The sequence below is a fragment of the Cetorhinus maximus genome, chromosome 5 (genome assembly GCF_964194155.1).
Source record: "Cetorhinus maximus chromosome 5, sCetMax3.hap1.1, whole genome shotgun sequence".
NCBI lineage: Eukaryota > Metazoa > Chordata > Chondrichthyes > Lamniformes > Cetorhinidae > Cetorhinus > Cetorhinus maximus.
In genome coordinates, this window is record NC_135883.1 from 44595820 (window position 1) to 44608100 (window position 12281).

Here is a 12281-nt window from a genome sequence, read left to right on the forward strand (position 1 = left end):
CACCCCAGGGGACAGACTACTGGTCAGCCATGAAATTAGTAAATGGTTCTTTATGGTTTGTATAAAATTATTTTCAATTACTTTAAAATCGGATAACTCACAGAGTGGACTCAGCACTGCTATTAAAAATGTTTATATTTTTGTGATGAACCCATTTTCAATTGTATTAAGAAAGCTGTAGCATGTTACCACTCTTAAACGTATCAAGCAAAATACCTGAATGTAAGAAATGAAATAATTATGGTCTGGAGTGTTGCTTCATGGAAGATTATACATTTGGCAATATGCACATGTGTTTGAGCAGAAACTTGGGGAAAAAAAAACTTCAGTATGCTTGGTGCCTGATTTTGTCTTTTGAAATCAGTGATCTTTTAGAGTCCCATAGTCCCGACGAGTAATTTTGTGCAAGCTACAGTTGGTGTGAATTTCCACCCACAATACACATCGCTGGTTTAACAATCTGAGGCCAGACTGCTTGAAATTGGCAAGAAGGCCTGTTAAAGCTGGCTCTGCTTACCTTTTCAGCCAATGGCTGGTTTTGGCACAACTTTCCAAAGGCATTAAATCAAGCCAGTGCTTAAGCTTTCAAAGGCCTTCCACCTTGTCATCTGACAAATGTAAATAGTTATCAACCTTTAACCAAGGCAGAGGAGTGTTAGCTTCAACAAAAGGAGAAAATTAACAAGGTACAGCCATTGAATCTGGACCACACAGAAATGTACACTGGACTGAGAATAATAATGAAGAGACAATCTCCACCCTGTTTCTTCTCTGCATACTGAGACTTTATCTTGCAACATTACTTCAGAAAGGAGTGAACTTTTCTGATCAACAGGGCCTGATCAATATGGATATCGATAAAAATTCGGGGAGGGGAGTGCAGGCAGCAGGGAGGGCGAGTGTGGGTTCTGCTGTGACAAGAGGAAAGCGGTGATTCAAACAGCGTTTTTCCCTAAGATTCATTGCTAATCATATTTTACAAGTGACCCTGCCTCAAACTGATTTCCTTCATGGAGGCTCCATATTGCAGAGTCATCAGGTAGTTTTTTGTTTATTCATTCCTGGGATGTGGGTGTCGCTGGCAAGACAAGCATTATTTGCCCATCCCTAATTGCTCTTGAGAAGGTGGTGTGCTACAGTCTTGATCCACTATAGTGCAGAGGTTAACCCACGGTGCTGTTAGGAAGGCAGTTCCAGGATTTTGACCCAGTGGCAGTGAAGGAACGGTGATATAGTTCCAAATCAGGATGGTGTGACATGGAGGGGAGCTTGCAGGTGGTGGTGTTCCCATGCATCTGCTGCTCTTGTCTTTCTAGCTGGTAGGTGTCAAAGCTTTAGAAAGTGCTTCTGAAGGAGCCTTGGTGAGTTCCTGCAGTGCATCTTGTAGATAATACACACTGCTGCCACTGTGCGACAGTGGTGGAGGAAGTGAATGTTTAAGGTGGTGGATAGGGTGTCAATCAAGCGGGTTTGCTTTGTCTTGGATGGCGTAAAGCTTCTTGAGTGTTGTGGGAGCTGCACTCATCCAGGCAAGTGGAGATTATCTCATCACAATCTTGACTTGTGCCTTGTAGATGGTGGACAGGCTTTGGGGAGTCAGGAGTTGAGTTGATCACTGCAGAATTCCTAGTCTCTGACCTGCTTTTGTAGCTACAGTATTTATATGGCTAGTCCAGTTCTGTTCTTAGTCAATGTTAACCCCTAGGATGTTGACTGTGAGGAATTTTGCAATGGGAATGCCATTCAACATCAAACAGAGATGGTTAGATTCTGTGTTGTTGGAGATGGTGGTTGTCTGGCATTTGTGTGATGCAAATGTTAACTTGCAACTTGTCAGCACCATGCTGAATGTTGTCCAGCCTTGCAACATGCAGGCACAAACTGCTTCAGTGTTTGGGGAATTGCAAATGATACTGAATACTATGCAATCTGTGAACATTCACACTTCTGACCTTATGCTGGAGGATAAGTCATTGATGGAACAATTGAAGATGGTTGGGCCTTGGACAGTACACTGAGGAACTCCTTGATTCCACCCTCAGTCAAATGCTACCTTGATGGCAAGAGCAGTCAATCACATCTCACCTCATCTCTGGACTTTAGCGCTTCTCCATGTTTGGACCAAGGCACCAATGAGATCTGGACTTGTACTCTTGGTGGAACCCAAACTGTGCAATGATGAGCAGGTTGTTGCTGCGTGCATGCTCCTTGAGCACATTGTCAATGACTCTTTCTGTCACTTTACTGATGATTGAGAGGAGGCTAAAGGTGTAGTAATTGGTTGGATTGGATTTGAGGACGAGGCAAAGTACTTTTTTCCCTCACCACCTGCCACAGGCCCAGTCAGGCAGATTTGCCCTTCAAGTCTCAGCAGGCTTGGTCAGTACTAGTGCTATGGAGCCACTCTTGGTGATGGGCAGCGAAGTCCCACACCCAGAGTATATTTTCTGCCCTTGCCACCATCAGTGCTTCTTCCAAATGATGTTCAGCATGGAGGAGCATTGATTCATCAGCTAAGGGAGAGGGAGGGAGGGTGGGGGCATAGTTAGTAGGTGGTAATCAGCAGGTTGTTTCCTTGCTCATATTTGGCCTGTTACTATGAGACGTCATGGGGTCCAGAGTTAATGTCGTGAATTCCCAGGGCACTCCCACCCAACTGTATACCATTGTGCCACCACCCCTGCTAGGTCTGCCTGCCAGTGGGACAGAACATTGCTTCAGGATTTCCTCAGCACAGTGTCCTAGGCAGTAGCTTCATCAATGACCTTCCCTCCATCATGAGATCAGAAGTGGGGATGTTCGCTGATGATTGCACAATGTTCAGCACCATTCGCGACTCCTCAGGTGCTGAAGCAGTTCATGTCCATATGTAACAAGACCTGGACAATATCTGGGCTTGGGCTGACAAATAGCAAGTAGCATTGGTGCCACACAAGTGCCAGGCAATGACCATCTCCAACAAGAGAATCAAACCATCTGCCCCTGACATTCAATGGCATTACCATTGCCGTATCCCCCACTATCAACATCCTGGGGGATACCATTAACCAGAAACTTAACTGGACTAGCCATATAAAGATTATAACTACAAGTTCAGGTTAGAGGCTGGGAATTCTGTGACGAGTAACTCACTTCCTGATTCCTCAAAGCCTGTTCATCATCTGTAAAACACAAGTCGGAAATGTGATGGAATACTCTCCACTTACCTGGATGAGTGTGTCAACACTCAATTCGTGCCAACTCATAGCCCCCACCCACCACTCTTTGCTCTTACACCCTCCATGCCAACTCACCCAGTGTCCACCATGGACAGACCTCAGGACCCATGCTGAGATGAAATAAAATAAAGTGCTAAGTATCTATTAGAGTGTTCACAATATTAAAAAAATACACTTTCATTGAGTAAAAGCTCACTCAATACACTTACATCCCTTCAAGTACTTGATCCTTTATAAAACAGACATTTGTATTCATAGACCCATATCAAAGACCGCTAATCCCTTAATTATCTCATGGAGCTGTCAATAAAGCTGTGAACATACAGGCCTCCCACTGTGATAATGATAGGTTATGGAGTAAACAGTAAGAATACTACGATGATAGTCCTCAGGCCTAAATCAACAAACAGCTATTGAAATTGCAATTGCATTTCAACTCTCAAAACAGGCCATTTTGTCCCCAAAGTTTAAAGAGCAGGGGATTTAAATAACTTGACAGCCTAACAATTCCACAGACCTTATCCACCTTTTACACACATTCACGGCTACTCCTCAAAATCATAAGTCATACATTGCTGGAAATCGAAGAGGTTCAAGGAAAAGATGGGGCCTGTTTAAACTCAGCACTGAGTTCGAAGGGCCCAGTAGAGTTTGTGTTTCTCATATGTGTGAATCACATCCCACCTCCTTCCCCCTGGCAAAAATAGGATCTGTCAGAAATGGGGGCAGAACTTCCGAATCCATAGATCTGGTGTCATTTTGGCTAAGGCGCAGAGTCTCCATGACTCTGCAAAATCCGAGCCCATTCATAAGGTATGATTTGTTGAGTATAACTATGCCAGGTGTAGCTAAACTAGATGGTACCCCACCTAATTTTGGCAAAGTCTCCTGCTGTTTGTAAAGAGAACTTTGCAGGGTTGACTGCGCAGGGTGTACCGTGGTTGTTTCCAGTGCCTCAGTCCATATTGGGTGGTCAGTCTGGGTTTATTCTTTTTTGACTTTTCCATCGCAGTTTGGTACAAATGAATAGCTTGCTAGACCATTTCAGAGGGCATTTAAGAGTCACCCATATTGCTGTGGGTCTGGAGTCACATGTAGGCCAAACCAGATAAGGACAGCAGATTTCCTTCCCTAAAGCACATTAGTGAGATTTTATTTTAAACAACAATACAATAATTCCATGATCATCGTTACTGAGAGTGGCTTTTTAATTCCAGATTTATTAAGTAATTGAATTTAAATTCTACCAGCTGCAGTGATAGGATTTGAACTCATGTCCCCAGTGCCTTTGTACAGGCATCTGGATTATTCTTCCACTAATATTATTATGTTGTCATTCCCATTATTCAGTAATGTTCTTTCTGAGACATAATTGCCCCTTTCTCTGCCTTGTTCTCTTTCTTTGACACTGTCAGTTAATTTGTGCAAGAACTTTTTAGTGTTAGCCTTGCTCACACTTGGCTCAGAGTCCGAAGGTTGTGTGTTTAAGCCCCACGTGAGACTTGAACACAAAATCTGAACTGACACTTCCGGTGCAGAACTGAAGGAGTGTTGTGCTGCCAGAGTTGCTATCTTTCAAAAGAGACATTAAACCAAGGCCCCTTCTGCCCTCTCAAGTGGATGCAAAAGGTTCCATAGCAATATTTGAACAATGCTAGAGGAGTAGGCCCAGGCCATAGGGTATAGGAACATATAAGAGCAGGAGTAGGCCAACACAACCTTCACCATATATGACCAAAACATATGACTTCATTGCTGTTTGTGGGACCTTGCTGCAGGAAGACTTCCTGCTGTTTTTCCTATGTTATAATAGTGACTGCACTTCAAAAGTACTCCCTTGGCTGTGAGGTGCTGTGGGGCACCTGGATTCGGTTAAAGGCGCTAAATGAACACAAGTTCATTTGTTCGTTCTTGAAAACAGGATAAAAATTGTCATATAAGTACATCCTTTCTTGAGTTCACAGAGCTACCTGAGCAGAGAGTGCAATGCCACCTAAGTGGAATGGACAATTGACTCCGAGGGCAGAATATGTGGATTGGAACCTCTTTGGAGTGGATTAATAGCTGCTGGCAGATACAGGTTTGTACATTGGCAAGTTTATTTTTACTTCGCAAGGTTTCTCATAGAAGGACAGGAATATTTATTGGCCTTTTATGTCTGGTACAATCTCACAGGAACAAGGCCATTTTGCACCCATCTCTGAAGGGGAAAGCATGCTAACCTTAACAAAATGTTGTCTAAAGTCAGATATTCTTTCAATCTTTAATAGGTTTCTCAGTGTCCTTAGTTGTTTAAGGGAACCGGTATCATGATTTGCCAACAGGATGTGGGCTGTTATTAGGTGACAAGGGCTGTATTGATTATCACTGATGTGATGGGATGAGACCGCTATGGCCTTTGTTGGATAGGGGATCCCGCGATAATGACCCAATGATGGCAAAGCAACGGTGATTTGTATCCAAAGTCAGGACAGTGTATGATGACAATAGATAACAATAAATCATATATTATGCGACCGAACAAGATGGGTCAGAAGTATCCAGACAGTGAGAAATCTTGGGAAGATAAAACAAACAACAGCTTGTATAATGTTTCCTGGTTAGGACAAGAATATTTTGTCCAACTTGATCCTTGTAGCATGCTCCCTAATCCTATAAAACCTTTAATTTCACATGTCCATCTGTGGTTATCAACTAGAGCAGGGAGTCCAATGCTGTTAACACACGTCAGATATCAGTTGGATTCAGCTGTCAGGGAGATGCCTGTCGCCTTCCCTGGGCACAGATCCAATTTGCAAATTAATCCACTTTTCTTCATGGGAGTCTCTCACACTTGCTTTGTGATAGCTGCAGCGAGTGTTTTGTGAAGTTAACTTGTTGTTTATTCAATTGTTTGTCGATGATTCTGGACCAAAATAGTTGATTGAGGGATATGAAGAGAGAGCCAATGCATGGGATGGCATTTCATAATGGAGGCCAAATGACCCTACCCAATCAAGGTCAAGCTTAAAAACTATTAAAGACAGCTTCTAAAAAGCCAACACAGTGTCAAAAGAAAACACGAAAGAGTTAAACAGCATGAAGATACGTCTTTGACACATGGTTACACTGAAATTAGAGTGTGCCATGGGGGTCTCATAAATTAAGCCACTTAATTTCTTGGGGAGAAATTGTGGTTCATTATATATCTATCTTGATAGTGGCAGTTGACAGGAGGTCTTGTGGTACACTGGTAGTGCCCTGCCTCTAAGCTAGAAGCTCGAGGTTCAAGTGTCACTGCAGGACTTGATGGCCAAAAAAGGTGCGTTCATAACATGGCCAAACAAGTTGAGTGTCAATGTGTAGATCCTTCCAACATACGCCAATATGGCGGTAAGAGCAGGAGAGATTCCTGGTCAGCCACGGGATGGAAAGAAATTGGAGCCGCTACCATCACTACAGCAACTTAGACTCCTTGGGGGCCTGTTGGCTCAGTTGGCTAGAAAACCGTTGTGGTTCAGATTGGTGCCAACAGTACAAAGTTCAATCCCCTTTCCAGCTGGGGTGGATTCGGGACCACCCTCTTTGCCCTACCCAGGTGGAGATCACAGCACTGTGGGTCAGACCTGCCTTTGAACTAAAGAAGAAGTTGGTGAGTCTGATTGCTAGATAGGCCTTAGAAACCTGTGACTATTCAGGCACACTCCTGCTGTATGTTTACTGAGTGCCGAGCAGAAAAACAAAATTAAGCCACTATTTATTAGGATGGCGTTGAGAGAGCAAAGCCTCAGTCCACACCTACAAGGTCACCAATGTAAAAGAGAACATGAACAGGGTTTCCCACTTCACAGCCACCAAACAAGACCTGAAACAACATCAGCAGTTACGCCTGGTGTCACCTCAAGTATCTCCTTGAAAACAGTGTAAGTGGGCTACATGTGGTGGTCCAGGCTGAGGTCAGGCCTGGAGAACCTTAAGCTCACAGGGATGGTGATTTTTTTAAAAACAAAATAAGCCAACTCCCTGAAAGAATGGGGCCCACAAATTCTGCAGCTTTGTTGGGGGTGGTTTGGAAGAGAATCTATCAAGACCCTTCTCTATGCTGGTCAACGTCCATCAGCATCTTCAGCGGAGGTTGGCAGTGGGGTGGGGTGATGGGGGAATGGTGTTTTTGCAGTTTTGATGCCACATCAGTCAGAGCTCTAGAAATCCCCTCCCCTGTGAAGATTAGCAGCAGAGTTTGGTGGCAGACACTTTTCTGGCACGACTTCAACCTCCACCCCTACTCTGTGGATTTTTTGATTAATTGTTCCGTCAGTTGTCAGTGATAGATGCAGTTTTCTCCTCCCTGACCCAACGCTCACACCCCATGATTGGAGGAACTCTTTATCCTCACCCCTCCAAACTGTACCAGTGCTCGATGCCTTCTTCCACCCACTGTGGTGTCTCTTCCGGGAACATCCTGAGGTTGTGAAAGGTGCTATATAAATACAAATTTTTCCTTTAAAAACAGAAATGAGCATTGTCCTCAAAACTTGTATAAACAAAGTGTTTTTTTAAATTCTTTCACAGGTTGTGGACATTGTTGACAAGGCAAGCATTTGTTGCCCACGCCTAATTGTCCTTGAGAAGGTGGTGGTGAACCACTTTCTTGAACCTCTGTGCTAGCAGGAAGGGAGTTCTAGGATTTTGACCCAGCAACAGTGAAAAATGGTGATAGATTTCCGAGTTAGGATGGTGTGTGGCTTGGAGGAGAACTAGCAGGTGGTGATGTTCCCCTCCAACTGCTGCCCTTGTTCTTCGAGATTTTAGAGGTCGCAGGTTTTAAAGGTGCTGCCAAAGGAAACTTGGTGGGTTGCTGCAGCGGGTCTTCTGGAGGGTACATACTGCTGCCACTGTGCATTGGTTTGTGGAGGGAGTGAACATTTATAGGATGGATGGGATCAAGCGGGATGCTTTGTCCTGGATGGTGTCAAGCTCCTCGAGTGTTGTTGGAGCTGGAATTATTTGGGCAAGTGGAGAATATTCCAGGTGTCTTTCAAATGATCAGGATGACCCAAAGTATTTCATGACTAATAAATTACTTGCAGAGGAAGTAATTTTCCCTCCCCAAAAATGTTATGGGTCAGGATTTTACAGCCCTGCCTGCGGCATGCCTGCCCCCCACACCCCCCCACCACACGCCCACCCCATCCCCAAAAGCTTTGTTCCTCCAAAAGCTTTCAGAAAACAGCACCTGGTTCCCCATTCAAATATATTGAATAGCGTGAAGTTGCTGGACATGCCCCATAGATCCAGAAAAAGTTAGAGCCTGTCCACTGAAGGCGAAGTTGAGTTTCAACAGTGTGACCAGCAATCATTCTGCTAGGCTGCACAAAAGCCTGGAATATTCTGCACATTTGTTGTTCCGTACTAAATGACACACAATGCAAAAAAATCTTTAAGATGTTATGTGTTGAAAAGACTGGTCAAGCACAACAACAAAACTCTGCTGGGAATATTAGTGGTAAGTCTTAATTATTGCCAGGCAACCACTCTGACACTGAAAATTAACTTTTACAAGTTTGTAATATCATTCCTTCAGAATTTTAATGCTGTTGGAGATTTAAAAAAAGCTAAAAAAAAGTATTTTTTTTCTTTTTCTATCTCTCTTATTTGTGGTTTATTTTATTTTCTTTATTTTGCTTTCAGTGTCTAATTCAACAATAAAGTAACTATTCAAAAGTACACTTCCTGGTTCAGACTCTTCACTGCTAATTAACAATTCTTCAATCTGATGGGCTAAGGAGGTATGCAGCAGCAGTTCCTGTTCACAGAATTCCCAAATCCCCTTTAGAGGGTGTTGTGCTTTTTGGCTCTCTAACTGACGGTATGTTCCAGTAACAAAACCCCAAAGAACGTCTGTGGGCAGGTGTAAGTGTAACAAATGTCAAGAAATGCAGCCCAAGATATTCATCTTTTTTTCAAACTCTAATAGCTCCCTGTAATACCATTATATCTTCCCCAGAAAATACTGCAAACATTCTTCCAAAGCCACTAGCTGCAGCATCAAGTCCACTTTCAAGACTATAGATCATATGTTGCTTCTCTAGGGTGCAATTGCACTGCGTTTGATGAAATATGTTGTTTTATTTCCATAATCCAAAAAACTGTAAGCTGCACTACCACAAGGGTGGAAGCTGCTTTTGCAGAATGTATGCAAATACAGTGAAGAATTTTCTTCTTCGCACATTAGTTATTTAGCCACACAGAACCTTGCATAGGGTAGAGATACTCTGTGATTTTCAGTGTCCCTCAAGGGAATCTCAAGGGAACAAAAGCACAAAAAGGTGAATCACTTTGCATACAAAATAAGGATGCTTCTGGATGGGAACGCTCATGACAAGAGGAGAAATGAATGCACAGATACAGCTGTGTAAATAAAATGAAAATTATGTACCCAATTTATAAGTAGGACAATAATGATTGCCTTGATATAAATTTAAGGTTTTTTTAACAATGATAATTATGTTGATGACAGATTGTTCAGCTGATTACTGCCATTTTGCTGACAAGCGTATTGAGTAACTATCTTGATTACAGTCCATTAATAATTGAAGAATGTAGCCTGTATAATATTGCTCAAAAAAGTAGCTTTATTATCATTTTTTTTTAAAGTAGTTCTCCAACAACAGGTCTCCCAATTGTTGGCTCAAATGCCATAATGTCCATTTAGACATCTAGGCTGGCATATTGCTGCTGGACTGGACTGAACTATAACAGGTGCTGTTTTTTGACTGAGATGTTAACTGTGGACCCATTTGCCCTCTCAGGTGGATATAGAAGATCCCACAGCCAGTATTTTGAAGAAGAGCAAGGGAGATCTTGCTGGTGTCTGGGCCATTATTTATCTCTCAACCAACATGATTAAACAACAGATCATCAGGCTGCTTTGGGGATTTTGCTGTGTACAAATTGGCTGCTGCATTTTCCCACATTACAACATGGCTACACTTCAAAAAAGACCTGAACTGGCTGTAAAATTTTCTGGAATGGCCTGGGGTTGCGAAATTCAACGTATTCCTTCAAATCACAATGAGACTTGACTACCTTCAATTAGAAATGGACAACTGGAAAATTTAGCCCTATGATCACAGAACACAGTGAACACGCTGAACATGGGGGTGAACACCATGAGTTGGGAAATATTCTCTCTCATTTGACATCTAGATTTGATTCTGCCCTGATAGGTGGTATGGCATCTCTCTTGCTCTCTGTGTCATATACACACATTGATACAGATAAACACACAAATACAAGTGCCTTAAATTCAATGGACACAAAATTCAAGCCAGTTCAAGGGTGCAGTATAACCGGATTTTGGACCAGGACCAGTTCCCAGCCCATTTCCTTCAGAGAGCCACTTTTTCATTGATGAAGAGAGAACACAAGCCCATATTTTGCTGGCCCTCCTCCACTTCAAGGATTGTGGCTGCAAACTCCTGGGCTACCTTTAGCCAGCTAAGAGATGGCACAAGTCCCAATGAGACCTTTCGAAAAGTCACAAAGTTTTCACAGAATGGCTTAATTTGTAGGGTGATTGGATTCGTTCACTGAATCACTAGGTGTTCCTTGGGTATAACAGTTCCTTAAAAACTGAATATGACAGTCTCAACTCAGTTTTCTAAATCAATGATGGTGCATGGCACAAAATTATACAAAAGACAACAAACGCAGGAGAAAGCAACAGTAAAACTTGGGAAATGACTGGTACTGGTCCAGTTTGGACCAGGATCAGTCATTTCCGAGTTTGACTGATTTTTCCTTCTGGGAAATGAAATTCCAGAATATCTATCCATGTTTAACTACCTGCGGCCAGTGGCAGTTCCCCTCCCTCCACACCCCAACCCCAAATAGGTCCAGCAACACATCATATCCCACTGAGTATTTGACCATCTATAATACATGGCTTGCTTTTTACCTTCAATCACATTGCTAGGCAACTTTTTATTTGGAACAAGTTTATCAATCTAAAACTAATTGCTTTGGCTGGGAGTTTGTTCCAGAAATGCACTGTTCCGTTAAGGATTTTTTTGTGTTTTAGGCAATTCCGAAGCTCGCTTGAGACTCATTAATGTTTTAATTGACAGCCCTCCGGCATGAATAAAATATTATTTGCTGCAGCTATTTATCCCGGAGCTCCTCAGTATAAACAAAACATATCAACTGTTGACCACAGAGTTAAGCCAGATTGTAAAATGGTGCCCATAAAAATGTCAAAATCAAGGAAACAAAAACCTGGTATGACTGCCATTTCACCAAGCACCAACAATTCCAAACACCAATACCAGGAATGGTTGTTGTCGATAGGAACTGCATCATTCATCACTGCACATTACAGCAGGAGACTCCAATATCCGAATTTTTATCTGGGCTCAAGAAAGCCTGGCCTGCGCAACTCCAGGACTCTCAAAATGCACATCCGACCCACACGAGACTTATGGAGCAGGAATAGACCCTTCGGCCCCTTGAGCCTGCTACGCCATTTAATAAGATCATGGCTGATCTGATAGTAACCTCAAATCTACATCCCGCCTACCCCTTACGACCTCTCACCCCCTTACTTACCAACAATCTATCTGCCTCTGCCTTAAAAATATACAAAGACTCTGCTTCCACTGCCTTTTCAGGAAGAGTATTCCAAAGGTTCATGACCCTCAGAGAAAAAATCACACCTCATCTCCGTTTTAAATGGGTGACCCCTTATTTTTAACCAGTGACCCCCAGTTCTAGATTCTCCCACAAGAGGAAACATCCTCCCCACATCCACCCTGTCAAGACCCATCAGGATCGTATATGTTTCAATCAAGGCGACTCTTACTTTTCTAAACTCCAGCGGATACAAGCCTAGTCTGTCCAACCTTTCCTCATAAGACAACCGCCCATTCCAGGTATTAATCTGGTACACCTTCTCTGAATTACTTCCAATGCATTTATTTCCTTTCTTAAATAAGGTGACCAATACTGTACATAGTACTCCAAATGTGGTCTCACTCGTGATCTGTATAACTGAAGCATAACCTCACGGCTTTTGTAATCAATTCC